The 18380-nt window shown below is 45.9% G+C and overlaps 1 long non-coding RNA gene across 1 annotated transcript in view; it reads right to left on the reverse strand.

The window, feature by feature from the left end:
• LOC135202219 (uncharacterized) overlaps nt 1-9859 on the reverse strand; it is a 35245-nt gene extending 25386 nt beyond the window's left edge. Inside the window, exon 1 of the long non-coding RNA XR_010311683.1 lies at nt 9643-9859. This is a non-coding gene — a long non-coding RNA (uncharacterized LOC135202219). The remainder of the gene's footprint in view (nt 1-9642) is intronic.
• Between the last annotated feature and the right edge of the window lie 8521 nt (nt 9860-18380).

Raw genomic sequence — 18380 nt, forward strand, 5'->3', positions numbered from 1 at the left:
TACCCATTACCTGTTGGAAATAAAGAGTAGCTTTTAATCAATTTACTAACTCTGACTCCACAATATATCATGTATATGCATACACTGAAATGTACATACACGTTTAAGTCCTCGCAAATATACATACATGTGTATGTGCATCAATGGCCATAGTAAATGTAATGCCACTTACTGTATACCACAGAATATTCTAGCATAGATTATATTCATAACTAAATTTCAAACAACAGCAGGTAGATCATTCTTTACTCTAGTATTTTATGAATAAGTCTATGTTTATTCTGAAATGTTAGGTTACCATATGAAAATATGAAAAATTTTCCAGACACTACAGGCACCACCATAACAACAGCAACAAAAACAAGAATAACCACAATAAGAACCACAATAAAACTGCTGAATATAAGATAGGCCTATGCAGTAATCCAAACATCTAAGCTACATAAACTGACAAAAAGACATAGTAAGTCATTATACGTCTGCTTCATTTCTTATGATCCTGTTATTTCGAAAGGAGATTATGTCCTAAGAAAATTTCCAGCAAATTATATCCAGTACAATTTGTATAGTTTATCATACTGTAACTTTAAATAAACATAAGCTTATTTTGGTTTTGTAAAGTGAAATCACTGCTCGTCATCTCACTGAATGTGTACAGTAAATGGAATAAATTTAAGTGCAAAAAAAAATACAAACAAAAAACAAAAGAAAGCAAACTGCAGTCGAGCCGAGACATCTTCACAGGAAGGTGGCCAAAATCAAAGTTGAGTGCTGACCAATGAGCAGTCAGGGTTTCTCCCCTACAATCAGTGGTCAACGACCTTGTTTGAAAGTTAACAGCCATTCCAGCCAACGGTTGCTTGCAAAATGACAATTTGTCCAAAATTGCATTTTTCCTAACTATACAAACCTGAGGTCCTTTTACAATAGGAAAGGTACTAGCGGCAGCTGGATAGGTCGTAAGCTTCGAACAAGGGCGTCGGTAGTTAACTGCTTGTCGACAGGCGCGCGCGCGCGACTGGGAGGTAAACAAATCACTTTTGCTTTTGGCCCAAGCAAAAAACTGCAGAGTGAGGGGTGGCATGAGTGGGGCTAGTGTAAAAGACCTCAGGTTTGTATAGTTAGGAAAAAATGCAATTTTGGACAAATTGTCATTTGTTCCGACACGGCATACAAACCTTCGGTCCTTTTACAATAGGAGACTCAACTTCTTGGTGGGAGGAATCTGAGTCTTTTGTGAACAGACTGGTGTTCGCCCAACCTTGGAAAGCCTCCCTGGTCGTAAGAGCGAGGGAGGGATCCAAGCCTCTGTCCGATTGATCGGGGTGTGCACCGCAGGATCAATGGTCAGACCTCTGGACCGAGTACTAAGAGAGAGGCAAGCGTATCTCTTCGTACCAGCAATGTAAGAACTTGTTCCTGTACAGGAGCAAATATAAAGTCATGGGTTTGACTCTTGTAGGCATCCACTTCCCCCCCTTGTAGAAGGAAGTGGTGGATATTCTGCTCCCATATCCCATAGTGGAAAATGGGATAGGATGGGGCTCTGTCATATAGCTCACCTGCATCTCGTCCCTCATCCAGCGTAGTGACGACCGTGGCCCTCTGCCCACAGGTAGAGGAGGAGGAAAAGATGGGAAGAGGGAGCCAGTCACTCACTCACTCACACATCCATCCACACAGTCACACCAGGACTCGATGCTGTTTCAGCCTGCGAGGGTCTGGGTTAGCTACACAACTTGTTGAGCAGCCAACCACAGGGGTCCCAAGGAAAAGGTATCCAAGGACCTGTGGGCAATATCCCGAAGGTAGAAGGACGTAAAGGTAGTCTGGTTAGACCAGACCCCTGCCTTCAGGACCTGCGCCACGGAGAAGTTCTTACGAAACGCCAACGAGGGGTGGGCCAATACTTCTGACTTCGTGAGCTCTCGGACGGGACGTACGGATGTCGTCACTACCATCAGCCTCATACTCCCTCCTGATGACCTCACGCAGCCAGAATGAAAGAGTGTTCTTGGTACTACTTCTTTCTTGGTTACCCCCGGTGGCTAACGAAGAGGCGTCGACACTCAGGCCTGAGGTGTCGAGTTTTTCTTCAGATAGCGCCGTAGCGCCCTCACAGGACAAAGCAGCATCTCATCCGCATCATTATCGGTGAAGTCCATTAGGGAGGGAATCGTGAAGGACTCGAACCTGTCGTCAGGGACCGCGGACGATTTCGAGTCTTCGCAACGAAGTTCGGGACGAAATCGAGCGTCACAGATCCCCATCCCCTGGAGTGTCGTACATCATAGAAAGACCATGAAGTTCCCCTACTACTCTTCGCCGATGCCAGGGCCAGCAAGAAGAGGGTCTTGAGGGTCAGATCCCTGTCTGACGACTCTCGGAGTGGCTCGAACGGCGTTCGAGTCAAACTCCTAAGGACAAGAGTCACATCCCACGCGGGGGCCTGAGTTCCCTGGGTGGGCAAGACCTTTCGAAGCTCCTCATAAGCAAGGAGATCTCGAACGAGTTCGAGATGTCCAATCCCCTCAGTTTCAGGACGAGAGCCAGGGCGGCTCTGTATCCTTTGACTGTGGGGACTGAGAGGAGCTTCTCTCGGCGAAGAAAAAGAAAAAGAGAGGAAATCCGCTACCTGCTGAAGAGTGGCTCTGAGAGGAGATAGACCCCGTCTACGACACCAACCACAGAAGACGGCCCACTTCCCCTGGTACACAGCTGCAGAGGACTGACGGACGTTTCCAGCCATCTCTGTTGCTGCGCTACGAGAAAAGCCTCTCGTTCGCAAGAGATGGTGGATAACAGCCAGCCGTGAAGTCGTAGGGACTGGGACTGCTCGGTGGTACCGCTCGACGTGTGGCTGGGCGAGAAGGTTGTGCCAAGGGGGAAATCTCTCTCGGTTCTCCTGCGAGAAGAGCCAGCAGGTCCGGATACCAAATGGCCTGTGGCCATTTGGGAGCCACCAGGATCCTCCTGAGATTCGGGGTGACCAGTGCTCGACTGATCACCTTGCGAATCAGGCTGAACGGGGGAAAGGCATAGACGAAGAGGTTGTCCCACGGGTGTTGGAGAGCGTCCTCTGCAGCTGCCCATGGGTCCGGCACGGCCGAGAAGAACACCTGGAGCTTCCTGTTGTGCCTGGGTGGCGAACAGATCCACGACTGGTCGCCCCCACAGGTCGTCAAGAGCCTTTCCGCCACGTCCTGGTGTAGAGACCACATCGGGTTCCCTATCACCTGATCCCAGACGGCTTGAGCGTGTCTGCTACTACATTCCTCTTCCCTGGAATGTAGCGTGCCGACAGCTCTATTGAGTGTGCTCGGCCCACTCGTGCACCTGCCGAGTCAACTGGTACAACGGGAGAGACACTAGGCCCCCCACCCCCTGTTTTGTTGACGTAGGCCACTACCGTGTTGTTGTCGACATCAACACCACTGAGTGTCCCATCAGCGGTCCTCCCGGAACTCTTGGAGAGCGAGGAACGCTGCCTTGAGTTCCAGTAGCATTGATGTGAAGGTGCTTGTCGTTCTCGTCCCACACTCCTGAAGTCAGCAACTCCTCCAGGTGTGCCCGCCCCATACCCTCGGTCGATGCGTCTGAGAACAGCTGCATGTCCGGGGGGGAGTGCGCAGAGGCACTCCTCTTAAGTGGTTCCTGCGTCCAGCCACCAGGCTAGGTCCTCTTGCCTCACCTCCGGTGTCAGTGACACTGGAAAGCTTGGGGGATCCGTCGCCTGTGACCAACTCTCCTTTAGTCTCCACTGAAGAGACCGCAGGTGAAGACGACCCGTGAGGGACTAACTTCTCGAGTGACGACAGGTGTCCGATCACGACTTGCCATCGCTGAGCTCCTACTGTTCCTGCCGAGACAGGAACTGGTTGGCTGCCTCCTGAATCTGCTGATCCGCGAGTCTGCGGGGAAGACTCGCCCTGCTACCGTGTCGATCAGCATACCCAGGTACTTCATCCTCTGCTTGGGCTCAAGATCGGACTTTTCGAAGTTCACAACGATCCCCAGATCGCGACAGAACTCGAGCAGTCGATCCCTGTCCTGTAGCAACTGCGAGCGGGAGCTCGCCAGGACTAACCAATCGTTCGAGATCCTCATCAGACGTTTATCCCGTGCAAATGGGCCCAAGCAGACCACCAGATGAACACTCGCGTGAACACCTGTGGGGCGGTTGAGAGACCGAAAGCAAAGTGCCCTGAACTGGTACACCGTACCCGTCCCGTCGAGGATTGAAGCGGAGGTACTTTCTGGAGGACTGATGAATGGGTATTTGGAAATACGCATCCTTCAAGTCCACTGAAAGCATGAAATCGTTCTCCCTGATGGAGTCGAGCACTGAACGTGCCGTCTCCATCGTGAACCGGGTCGGGCGCAACAAACCGGTTCAAAGGAGAGAGATCTATCACCGGGCGCCAGCCTCCCGTAGACTTTTCCACCAGGAAGAGTCGACTGTAAAAGCCTGGTGACTGATCCGTGACGATTTCTACAGCTCTCTTGCTCAGCATGGTCTTGATCTCCTGTCTCAATGCTACGTCCTTCGATGACCCTGGAACGTACGACTGCTGTTGGACCGGGTTGGAGGTGAGGGGTGGCCGAGATTCGAAGGGTAATAGATATCCCTCCCGAAGGACATCTACAATCCAGGTCTCGGCGCCGTAGCGCTGCCAAGTTGCCCAATGGCTGGCCAGGCACCCCCCCACTTCCGGCAGCAGGTGAGGGGGAACGCCGTCCCTAGCGTTTCCCCCCTTTCTTCGACTTCTTCCCAGAGCCTCCACGGGAGGAGGAGGGCTGGGAGGAGGCTGGTTACGGCTCCCCTTAGTAGAAGTTCGAAGAAGACAGAGTCTTTCCCCTGGGCTTCGACGCAGCTACCGGTCTTAGCCACCGAGGAAGCGCTAGCCGAGTTTCTTAGACTTGGCCGCAGTCCGAGGCTTGCCAGAAGCCTTCGAGACTGCCTGGTGAACCAGACGGTCACTGTCGTCAGTGCGCCGTCTGTCCACCGCAGCGTCCACCATCTCTCCTGGGAAGAGAGATGTGGAACTCCGTAGCGGTCCGTTGCGAAGACCCAACGCCGCTTCACGCCCGGCCGCCCTGGACCCTGGAAACCCGAGTCAGGACAGCGTCTTCGTCGGAGAACCAGGTTGGCCCACAGGTTCACCGTCTGGTGGGCAAGGAAGGAGATGGCTCTTCCTCCAGACTGGCAAAGTCTCCTAAAGGCCGAGTCATCTTCGGGAGAAATTCCCCCGGAGTTGGCTGCGACCTTAGATACTGTGAGGGACCACAGATCTAACCAGGAGACAGGCCTGGAAAGCTGCCATGGCAGTAGATTCCAGGCCGAGTGCCTCTTGGCTTGCGAGAACCATAGGTTCTCGGACAGGAGCTGCTGCAGAGACACACCCGGAGTCAGCCTGGCTAACTCCGGGTTCACCTGTTTGGGTGGGCGGCATCGGATCCTCGGATGGCAACGTAAAAACGCCGCTGTCGCAGCAGAGGAGGGTGGAAGCAGCTTGCTCGACCTGCCAGACTTGAGCGAACCGTCTTGTCCGGAGACAACGATTCCACCTGGTCCAGCACTGAGTCTGCAAGCTCAGAACGCGGCAAACCCCACCGCGGTCGGTCTGGGTTCCCTCTCGGGCCCCAGAACGACTCGAGCCGGGACGTGGGCTCGGATGGTGGGAGCGGCGATCCTTCCCCGAGGTCGTTGTGCTGACGAATCAGCGCAATAACCTCGGCAAAGTTCCTCTGGATCTCAGGAGTAACTGCGTCCTGCGGAGTCGGACCATCCAGTCCCTCAAACAGGAGCATCTCCCGAGACCCTCCTCCCTCGAAGGGGAGAACAGCGACAGACCCCTCTCGGTCTCCTCCAACCACCTGTGCGTACGACCTGGCTGGTCCGAGAACCGTGCCTGGTACGTATGACGACGTGGTGGGATCCTGAGGGGCGCACCCCTCACGATCACTCCTCAATACCTCGCCCCTCCCGGTGTAACCCGAGGAGGTTGAAGGTATGGGAGAGGCAGACCTGACGCTCCCTCCTCGCTCGCTGGCAGAACCAGTGTGCTTGGAAGACTGCAGGCGATCGCCAACCCGCGGTGGCGATCGAGCTGCAGGCCTAGTCGAGCCGTCTCGCTGTGGAGAACGGCTGGACCGAGAACAGCGGTCCCCGGTCTCGTGTGTCAGAGGAGCTGGTGCTGGTCGCCGTACCCGATCGCTCTCTGTGAGAGTGACGGTCAGGCGACGGCGAGCTCCACTGTCACGGTTGAGACCGGTGCGTATCCTCACGGCACGTCACGTCGCTGGTACCAGCCGTGGCGTGGTGCCGGCGAACGGGGGGGGACTCTTCCTCAGCCTCAGCCCGTGGCCAGTCATGGACCGTCACGTCCGCCCTGGGTAGCCAGCTGCTCGCCGCGAGAGCGAGAGCTGGTCTGGTGAGAGTCGCGTGAGCGGCTATCACCAGTCTTCCGCTCCGTGCCGTGAACCTGACGCTGAGCGGACTCAGAGGTCTGGTTCCTGGCTGCACGGTCGCTGGTAGGCGACCGTACACTCGGTACCTCTCGCGAACGAGCGGCCGAGACGGACCCTGCTGCTGTGGCCGAACCACTGACAGCAGGTGAGGAAGTGCCGGTGTTAGCCGGCACTCCTCTGGTCCCCGTAGTCTTCTTCCTTGCGGAAGAAGAAGAGACGGGTCCTGCCCCCGAAGGAGCAGGGTGACCAGCGGAAGAACCCCCCGGCCCCCGTCTCACCAGAGCGAGACGGGCCCTTAGAAGTTCCCGAAGGAGAATTCTTAGGGGGGGGGGTGGGGGGGGGAGGCGACCTTCTTCTTCTTCGGCGGGGGAGCCTTAGAAGAAGAAGGGGAAGAGGCGGCAGACGACGACGACGCGAAGAAGACGATGAAGACGACGACGACACCTTCCTCCTCTTCTTCTTCTTTCTTCGTCAACCTTCTCAGGACCGATGTCAGATCTGTCATCCAGGACGGAAGCCGGGGCTGCTGTTGCCGAAGCAACAGGGCCCGGACGCCACCTGTCCGAACAGATCAGCATCGGGAGCAGCGGCGCCAGGAACAGGAACAACATCAGCAGGTGCAGGCATCACAGAACGGCAGAAGAGACAGCAGGAGCAGGTACAGGAACGGCAGCAGTGGTCAACATCACGTCCGTGGACAGCAGCTGGGCAGGGTACGGCAGACTGTGTAGGCGGTCCAGATGGGCGGACCAGCGGCACAGACATCCTAGGTACCGGTGGAGGGGTCCAGGGGCGAGCCTCTTCGGGCAACACGAAGTCCGGTTCGCGGCAGCACGGCAAACCCAGGTGGCGGCATCACACTCCCACGAGTTACGGCGACTGGCCCCCTGCACCGATGTAGTGGGTGTCACAGAGACCGCGTGCTGGGTGTACACCAGGTGAGGAGGTGAAGCGTAGCCGGGTGTTGTAAGGGTCATGGTGGTGGTCGTGACCGTTGCATGGGTGACCGCCACGGAGCCAGCGAGATGGTAGAGCAGCCCCTGGACACTCGGCACGCCCTGCAGCCCCAACGATGCCCACACCTGTCCGAGGTCATCCTTCGCGGGCAACCGCACCTGAGGAGGCAGTCGGGTGATTAGGGGGATCCTCTACCCGCTCTGCGCGAAGACGAACGGATAGAGGACCCAGAGTACAACTCGACGTCAGGGTATCTAGCGGCCCTCCTCCACACTCGACAAGTCAGGAGAGGAGAAGGACCTAGACACCCCCCCCACCCCCGAAGGGGAAGGCGCGAGACGTGGAAGTTGAGCGGGCGGCGGAGGAAAGAAGACGAAGTGTCCGTCACCAAAGGAGTCGCGGGAGAGCTTTCCGACGACTCCTTTGCAGGCCTTTGCTTCTTCCTGCCCTCATACAAAGTCCACTGCGCCTCCACAGACCAATCATTACAAACATCACAAGGCTCGGCGGGCGGGTGCATTCGCGCCCCCGACACCGAGCACACAAAATATGAGGGTCTATCTCCGGGAAAGAGCGGAACTTCCCGCATTTACCGCCCTTCGGTACTGCGGGCATAGTCTCCGTGGGGAGGTAGCGAGGCGAGGAGATTCCATCATTATCAATTTCAGTTGAAATAATATGAAAAGAGAGAAATGATTGTAACTTACAATGAACTCTTTCATACACAAACACAAACCAAATACTCAAGAAAGCAAAACGACGAGAAGCGGGCAGAGAGCGTCGAAACACACACGTCCACTCGCTGTGAGGCCGCAAAGCAAAAGTGATTTGTTTACCTCCCAGTCGCCACGCGCGCCTGTCGGACAAGCAGTTAACTACCGAACCCCTTGTTCGAAGCTTACGACCTATCCAGCTGCCGCTAGTACCTTCCTATTGTAAAAGGACCGAAGGTTTGTATTGCCGTGTCGGAACAAATCCCTATGCAAACACCGAAGGTTTGTATTTGTGAAGGAACAACTTAACATTAGCCTAGCCTTTGAGTAAAATTTTATTTTCAACCATTACGGCATTTTCAACTTGAAAACATTTTCCAACGTTTTAATGCATGCTTTGAAGGATTCCAATGTTCCTTTCATTAAAAAATTACCTAACCAACCTCATCTAAGTTAACCTAACCTAGAATACCAAGTCCTAATTAGCCTACCTACGCTAGGCTATTTTGGAAACAATTTCAAAAATACACCTTTGCCTAATCTGAATAACAACTAGTATTAGCCTAATTTAGTATGTCCAACTACTACATAGCCTAGTTAGGCCTATCATCTTTTATAGGGTAGAATGCAGAGTTAGGGGTCGCAACTAACTTGGGGAGGAGGTTCAGGGTGAGAAAGGTAAATCTGGTTAGATACTTGATAGGCCTAGATAGAATACTATAGGGTAGGATTTAGGCCAAAGACAGATGGAATACCTAAAACATGAACAGAGGTCCAGTAAAAGGAATGAAAGAGGTTGCAACTAACTAGGTACTAGTATAACTAGTCGAAGGGACGTTGTAAAAAGACCCTTAGGGTAAAAAACCGCATGGTACAGGGGGGTGGACCATATACAATCAGCGTGAACAACCCCAAAAAAAGTACATTATAACGCGTCCTGACATCGGAAAAAGGGGCATCAGTCGCGACTTGTTGTTGGTGAGAAACGGAGCTAAAGACCTCTACTCCGGTGTCGGGACGCGTTATAATGTACTTTTCTTGGGGTTGTACACATTGATCGTACATGGTCCACCCCTACCTGAGCCCTGTACCATGCGGTTTTTACCCTAAATACCTAATGCCTACCATACAGCACGTGAGGTGCACTGATGGCACTAACCCATACAGGACTTTAATTTGGTTAGTCTAGGTGCCTTAAAACTAGGTAGTAGGTAGGCTAATCCCTATGAAACGCCTACCTATACAAAAAAGGACTACCGGTCTACTACCTACTACTAGGCCTACAGTAGCCTTGACCCCTCAGTCTGCATTCGCTCCGTTTAGTGCTTCGCCCCCCCAATTCCCCCACCCTGCAAACCCCCACAAAAAAAAAAAAAAAAAACGGCCTTCTTCCCCTAAATGGGGCGTCCCGAATTGTAGGGCAGGGCGCTTTGGCCTACAACAAAGGAACATCATATTGTAGTCTAAATTGCAATAATGGCTTAAAGCAAAATAATACCACCTTAAACGAGCCTCGGTTCCTTTTGACAATGGAAAACTAGGTATTCCACACGCAAATTAATACATGCGAATTAAGAAACGCCTACAAAGTTTGTATTTGAAACTAGTAATAGTAGCAGTGGTAGTAGTAGGAGGGTATAGTCTTTGAAAAGGCTCCCTTGCTCATGCTCTTTTCCTTCTTTATTTGTGCCTGTTTATGTTTAGTGTCTCTCCAACACCAGGAATCTTTTATAATCTCTTCCCCATTTTTAATTTCTTCTTTCGACAGATCTGCAAATAGAACGAAGTCGGCCATCAGTTCCTCTTTATTTTCTTGATATGGATAATGGCTGCTGCACAAAGCCTATAAATATATATCTATTGTCACTGTACGCGGGGCAGTAGCGTAAGAAATCAACCACCAACGGAGAGTTTTCCTTTACTATATTTCCATTTACTAAAACATTTTGGAAATATAATATAACAAGCCCGTTCTCTTATAATTTATTTTTCTACTAAAGTCATTTTACTCTTGAGTTGGTGTTATGAATGATCATCAATCTTGAGAGGTTTGCAGTGGCGAGCGGATGCGAGACTGACACCACTCATTGTTTTCGACAAGTGTCAAGTAATAGTGTGTCAAGTTACCCTCTTCATTAACGTGAACCAAAGGTATGTTCCGTTAAGTTTTAATTCGTATTCAATATATTTCTCGAAAAGCGTTAATGACATTTTATTAAAGCAATGAATTTCCTGCATCTTGGCTGAGTAACCAAACGGTTTAGTATCCCCAAGTTGAGGCCAAAGCACCACTTGCATCTGTTATGATTGGTGTTTTAACATCTGTCTCGTCTGTTCTAATTGGTGCTTTTACAGCAGTCTATCAACAAAATATTACGCCTTTTATTTAGCTCTTGGTGAGTGTAATAGTATTTATATATAATGATTTTTTTTTTTTTTTTTTTTTGCTACTATCCTCTTGCTTTGAAAGTTTATTCCTTCCATATTTCGATCTTGAAAGCATAGAACGAAGTTCATTTTGTCAATTCCACTTCGATCTGAGGTCATCTATCTCTGATATACTGTGGTATTGTGTTCAATTTCCTTCTTTCTTTTCCTTATAGGTCTAGAACCCGAATCTTTAAGGAAATCCATTGCAGTACTATTAAGTTTTACTGGTTCGTTAATCTTAGGCCTATAAGTGTCTAGCATAAGTTTTTAGCCAATGGTCTTTTAGAATTTCTCTTACGACTCATATAGCTTTCAAGGTACCTTTTTTTTAACCAACAAAGAGTCAATTTAATGATAAAACACTTGATCAAGATAAGGAGAGAGGTAGTTCCGGAGGGCGTATTACGGTTCAGGATATCAAGGAAAAAACACGATGACATGTAACGGAGCATTGAAACCTTACGAAGTGTGAAATCTATTTTACTCTTTTCATGTTTTCGTGTATAAGTAGACCTTGTCCATCCATGTATTTCGATCAAGAAATTCAAATGATAACCCTAGAGGAGGAGGAGTTCATGTGCCAGAACAATAGTTATCACTACCTCATATGGTAACAATCTCTGGCAGCCAATCAGACTTAAGCTGCTCTCTCTCTCTCTCTCTCTCTCTCTCTCTCTCTCTCTCTCTCTCTCTCTCTCTCTCAGGACACTGCGTTACTTGATTCCACCCAACTCGGGTGGTGACCAGGCTTAGGCTAGCCTAGATCCTGGACCCGGGAAACCCACTGTAACTAGGTAATTATATTTTTTTATTCAACTCTTACCTGTAATACATAGTTTAATTTTCATTTTTTATTCATTTTATAAGTACTCACCACTAATCAGCATAACCATTGTATGGTAAGAAATTTAGGTCTAAGCCTATTATCGGAAATAATATTCTAACTCGGTTTACAGGAAACAAAGTTCAACTATGGTCTACATAATGATAAAGATTACGATGTACCTTGATACTTCTGTGGTTACCTTTCTTCATCTGAAAAAAACATCAGGTTAATATATACAGATTGTTAAAGAATTTCAAACCTAATTCTTCGATGTGATTTAAGCTCCAATATCTAGTTTGAAATCATAAGGAGCAGGATATTCCGTATGCTTATTGGGAGACAACCCAGACATTATTTCTACCAAACTAAAGCAAGCCAATTTTACAGTTTAATCAGTCATGTGTTTAATAGTTTCTTTGGCTGTATAATGTATAGCATCATAATAAATCAACCGCCACGGTAGCTGGCGGATAGTACTAAAGCCCTGCCACCGAGTTCACAAAAACCCCGACTTTGGCCCTTTATAACTCTGGAAATATTCAACCGATCGGGATGAAACTTTGGCTTAAGGGGTTCCCACTAAGGCCTCTAATCTTGCCAGATTTGATCGAAATCCGTTCAGCCATTTCCGGAGATTTAAGGGTTGGTAGGTGAGGTACCTAACATCTGTAGAGGCAATAATGGTAACAGATGGGCTGTGATACTTAATTTTTCTGAAAGCTCGTATTCTGGAGAGGTGGATTTCCGGGATTGTTTTTTCTAAATAATGAGACTCTAAAGTTACAATATGCCATTCAAATTAGATACCAAAATTCGAATTTCCTGGTGCTCAGGGGCGGAAGAAACGTCGTTTTGTTAAAATGTGTGTGAGAAGCTGGCAGACTTATTGTCAATTATCTTATCTAAAAATTGCCGCACACGTTGAATTTACCTACGCGGTTTTGATTTTCGCTATCATTGACCTATCCTAAATAGTCTCAATAGTAAGAATGTTACTTAGGTTTTAGATATAGTTTTCTTAGACCTATGTGGCTCCTGCGTGATGATGGTTAGCTCAGCTCGTTGGCTGCATAATCATATATATATATATATATATATATATATATATATATATATATATATATATATATGATTATGACCATAATCACGGAGGAGCCACATAGGTCTAAGAAAACTACATCTAAAACGTAAATAACCCCATTTCTTTGTCTTCACATTTTTCTCGGTCAAGGGATACAAAGGAAGGGTTAGGTTCCTTTCACACTATGCGTTTTGTTGCTGCAGATAGATGGCGTCCACCGCACCGCAGAGCTGCGGTGGTTTTTTATAAATGTTGCCGCACACAGCTGCGGAATCAACGACATTCGCGACTTGTTCAGTGATGTCGGTGGCGGGAGATTTGTTTATGCAGCAGAATCGTGATGGGTTGTACGGTCAACCACAATGGATAAGAGAGAGGGTAAATTGTACTTTTATTGGTGTGCATTTAAGGAGGAAAAAAGAGAGGACAATGCCGAATCTATTGGGTGCACTCTTTGAATGCACAGCGAGAGACATTAGGCGTATTTGCCACGTTATTTGAGGATCTAAAACAGTATGGCAACAACTTTTTCATTTACTTCCGTATGTCTCAAGCAGCGAGCCGTTGCTGCCGAGAATGAAAAACCAGGAGCTTTTAGCTTCGAGATTCTTGCTTCCGAACAGGACGGGAAGCAGCCAGCACGAGCCGCGAGCCACAGCATAGTGTAAACAAACAAGATGGCTGCTGCTGATAGGACGTACTCTTCTGAGCCACTCTTGAACCCACAAACGTTTTTTGTTACTCTTGCATTCACGTAAGTTTCCGAGAAATAAACCACTGCAGCGCATCTTGCAACAGTCCGACAATTTCTGGGCGCCATGATTGAATATCAGCTGATTCAGTTTTTGTTTACTTTTTCCCTACGGCTCCTCGAAACCACGAGTTCCTAGTGTGACGATACAACACTTTTGCTCGCGAGCATCGGCTGGATGCTGGCCAAAACCGCGAGCAAGAAAGACTAGTGTGATACCAGCTTAACGCTGGGTTCGTCTCCACTATAGACGTACTACCCTGCCATATTTAGCCCAGTTTTGTTTACCGCGATTTGGTTTCAAATCCCGAGATTTTTATTTTCACATTTTTTTTTATATATAATTTAACATTCATTGTATAAAAAAAAAAGCCCAGGGGGGGGAAACATCTGAAGATTCAAGGAGAGCTGAAGTGAACAATTCCACTACAACCGGGAGCTTAGTTCTTACATTCTTAAACCATTGAAAACATATTGATAAAAATATATGCAGCATAAAATAAAAGTAATATATTTTTCATTAATTAGGTAATTCAATATATATTGCAAGTCATAAATTTGATCTCATTAACAAAATATGTTCTTATTGGATCCTGTATACGTTTCAGCCCTTCAAAATGATGTGTGAGAGAGAGAGAGAAGTGGGAAGAATGGGGTTTTCTATGTCATTAAAATTATAAATTTATATCAATCCCTGTACAAACTTACAGTTTTAAACATGATAAAGTATCAGTATATACCATAAAGATATCATCAGTTGAATACAAATACATAATATGTAGTATGAAATTCAACATGTCCAGTAGATAAGGATTTTCATAGGGTATATATTTGTTATTACGCCTTATCCTGGGTTTTGGCCGGGCCACTGGAGAGTAGTTCAGTGTGCTGTGATACACAAGATGTGAAGGCGTCCATTGAACATAGTGGTCCACTGGCCATCGCATTATTCCGCATTGATGCAGAAACCTGGTGGTATCACGCATATGTTTGCGGTAATGCAGCGGCGATTTCACGCACACGCAAGATGTGAACGACCCAATAAGATGTATAAGTCGACTGGTGTCTGCGTCGCTGCGTTGGCAAAAAACGACATAGTGTGAAAGGGCCCTTAGGGCGCAGGGCTTGGCTTCCGCAATCTAATAAATTACAATCTCCAATTCCTTCCGTCTGTGGATTAATTAATACTTGGCGTAAAGGTACTCTGTAGGTACAGATAGAAGTTTTTACTATTGTTGTAACAACAGCGCTGATGGTGCTTCAGTGTATAGTGCTACCCTGTCCCACAATGCCCTTATATGAAATGCCACCTTTGAGCTGACCTTGTTATGTAGCAGCAGAGAAAAGATCTCAGAGGATTTAATGGAATTCTGGCATTGTTACAAGCAGTCTTTCAACAGATCCGCCCCCGTAGTGAGATAGTTCCATCACCTCACCTCGCGGAATGCACTGTATGTATTACTAAAGGTTCTTTGCAGTGTCCCATCGGCCCTAGCCGCAACCCCTTTCATTTCGTTTTACTGTACCTCCATCCAGATTAATTTTCTTTCATCTCGCTATCCACCTTCTCCTAACAATTATTTCACAGTGCAACTGCTTTGAGGTTTTCCTCCGGTTACACCTTTCAGACTTACTTACTGTCGATTTTCTTTCCAGTGCTGAATAACCTCATATGTCACAGCGCTTGGCCTTTGGGCTACACTCTTATTCCATTCCCTTCAACGATTCGTTTTATTGAATAAATTTTGTTACGGGGTCACTTGCCACAATGCATTTTCTGTTCTGCCATAGCGGTAGCTTTCTGGCGATTCCTTCTAGAAACAATAAGGACAAAGCAAACTCAGAAACAAGTTTATTTTTCAGGAAATATGAAATGATGAATAAGAAATATGTTTATTTTTCAGGAAATATGCAATGACGAGTAGAATATATTTGGCAATTGGTGCCCAGTTAAAATAATTCAGAAATGCCTTTAAGTCACCTAAATATTAAATCTACGGATTTACGTGCAAAAGTCAGTAAACTCGCAGCATTTTATCGATGAAAAGGAGGGCGTTGTTAAAAAAATATCCGCGTAACGTAGGAAATGCTGATAAATGCCGACATCTTCATTAATGGATAATCAGTTACTATTAAAACCTGTAATGAAAGGTCTATTTCGGTAAGGTCAGCTGGAGATATCCATTAATTATCAATTTTACGTTTTATATCGATCTTCTAGGAAATCCAATCAGATGTGATTACTTGTATTGCTTTAAAAGTCTGGTTACTTTTTGTTTTGAGGAAAGGCTATTATGTATAATCTTCGTTGTAAGTTTTAGATATTTTTCCATGAGCTGTTTCATCAATTTTGTCTTTTATTCTAATACCGAGATTCATTCTCGTTTTATGCTGGAAATAATATGGACTAACCCAAACAAAAACTTCTTTCAGTTTTCTTCTGAAGATGAAAAAGAAACCCACAAAAATCACTTTGTAACTTGTTTACTTTAAGTATTTACATTTAGTTTTACTACACACTCGAGTACTTTCAGGCCCTATCTGTGGCCCATTTTCAAGAGATGTTTGGGATGTTAGCCTAGGTCAAGGCCCACAGTCTTCTGGAACTTCTTCTCGTTGAGCTGTCATTTATATGATGGCTGTTCTGGTTTCCTGACGTTGCCAATCCCTCTTGTCGCTCTGATATCCTGAGCTGATGGTCAATGGAATTAATGGGTAAGGGTGTGGTCACCAAAAGTCTGTTGGGCAGGAAAACCTAATCTCCAGGTCAGCAGGGTCAATCTTAGCTTCTTTTAATATCAAAGCTCGACTTATGGGATCTTCTGAGGTAAAACCTTTGTTTCCTTCTATTACTTTAATCTCTCTGATGAGTGCACCTTCTACTACCCTCCTGTGACTAATTTTGTTGCTTTTGTATATAAGCCTACTGTTTTTGAAATCCATCCTATGGTCATTTTCCCACCCAACAATGCCTAGCTATAGCACTCCCCTGAGATTAAGTTTGTACGCCTTTCTATGTCTTGGATTCTAGTCCTTATTCCCCTTACCTGATTCCCCCACATATCTGTCTCCACAATTGTTGCAATTGATTATGTTATACCCCGCTACATCATCTGTATTACTTTCTTCTCCTTCAATTATTTTACATACTTTGTTTTTTTACGGTATTATCAAAGGTATATACAAATTTATAAATATTTACTTTCTTTCATTTTTGAAGTGATTTGTTTCATTTTAGGCATAAAAGGGAGGGCAACTATTTTCTTGTTTTCTTTATTCCATGTACTCTCTACATTTGCTCTGTAAAATCTTTTTCTAGCTTTGTTGAGTGCCCTTTTTTCTGAACCATTCCGGGTATGCTAATGCATCGAAGCTTTTACAGATGTAATTCAGCAGTTTTCAAGAAGGCTACATCAAGGATCAGTTGCAAGAGCTTAGGGAGAAGAAAGAAAGCTGCATTTGCTGGTGTAAGGAGTACACAAAAACACACTTCAAGAGACCAAAAGGGGTGAGTGGTACAAAAAAAGTTGTTGGGCAGGTCAACAGTAGAGTAAACTTTGATACAAATCGTAGCATGGCTCAACATTAAAAATAAATATGAGAGTCTATTCAGCAATTCGGTTTGGATAAAATTTAGCAAATATGGATAATATTAAAGAATATCTCAAGTAGATTATTGACTAGGGATGAAACAGCAGCAGTAGGGCTAGGATTAAATTTCTGTGCAGGGACTACAAACTATTAACATAGAATTCAACAGCAAGATTAACTACCTTAATGTTGAAACATCACAATGATCTAGCTCCTTTTCTCAGAGAAGTGATGATAGGGAGTAATGAAAGCAAACTTGGAGATATCTTGCCAAGGAGATTTAGTATCGTTCTGAAGGGATTAAAAAGCTACAAAGACATTAGAATCGTGAAAGCTGACAAAGGGGGGGTAGCATTGTTATCATGAATAGTTCAGAATATAGGGTTAAAATGTACAGGCTACTAGATGATGAAACTACTTATGCTAAAATAGAGAATCCTCCAACAATTCAAAAGCTTCAGAATACCTTTAATCAGAATGTGAAGAAAATAATCAGTAGACTAGGTAATGGGAAGGACATGCTATGCAATAAATTATTCTCAAGTAAATTACCTGAACTTGCATATATATATGGCAGCCCCAAAATACACAAGGATGGGCTGCCCACTACGCCCTATTGTTTCTTAGTAGGAAATCTCCTAAAAAAACTTAGCTGTGTGGTTAGCTGGAGGAGAACTAGGAATATACTTAGGTAAATTTTCAGAAATCCCATATTAAACATTCATTAGATTTCATAGACAAAGTTAAGAAAGATAATATAAATGGGAGGGGGAAACACATGGTTAGTTTTGATGTAGTAACATATTCACCAAATGTCCCCTTAGATAAAGTATTATAATTCCTTCAGACTAAACAAAATGAGGGTATTTTCAATCCAAACATCGAAATAGGCGTCTTCCTTGAGTTGATTAAATTGTGTGTCAGTGATACTTATTTCACGTTTGAGGGACAAGTTTACAAACAGAAATATGGAGTAGCTATGGGGTCCTCATTATCACCTATACTCGCTAACATCTATATGGAATATTTCGAAACTAATCTAGTTCCTAATGTTAATGTCCCTAACTTAAAACTGCAAGGATGGTGGAGATATGTGGATGATATTTTTGCTATTCTGCAAGGTGATGAAAATGAAATAGAAACTTTTCTAGATGAACTCAATAAGTTTGATAACAATATCCAGTTCACTTTAGAGAAAAGTAACAATAATAAACTGCCCTTTTTTAGACATACTCATAGAAGAAAAGAAAACAGGGATATGAATTCAGCACTTATAGAAAAAACCCACACATACAAACTCATATATTCATTTCTTCTCTTTTCAGTCATGATATAAAAATAGGGGTTCGAACTAAACTGGTTTATTTCTTAGGGCAATGAGAACGTGTGACCCTTGCAAGATAGAATAAGAAATAAATTACATCGGTAAAAGCTTCGATGCATTAGCATACCGGAATGGTTCAGAAAAAGGGCACTCAGCAAAGCTAGAAAAATTTTTTACAGAGCAAATGTAGAGAGTACATGGAATAAAGAAAACAAGAAAATAGTTGCTCTCCCTTT

The sequence above is a fragment of the Macrobrachium nipponense genome, chromosome 30 (genome assembly GCF_015104395.2).
Source record: "Macrobrachium nipponense isolate FS-2020 chromosome 30, ASM1510439v2, whole genome shotgun sequence".
Classification (NCBI taxonomy): domain Eukaryota; kingdom Metazoa; phylum Arthropoda; class Malacostraca; order Decapoda; family Palaemonidae; genus Macrobrachium; species Macrobrachium nipponense.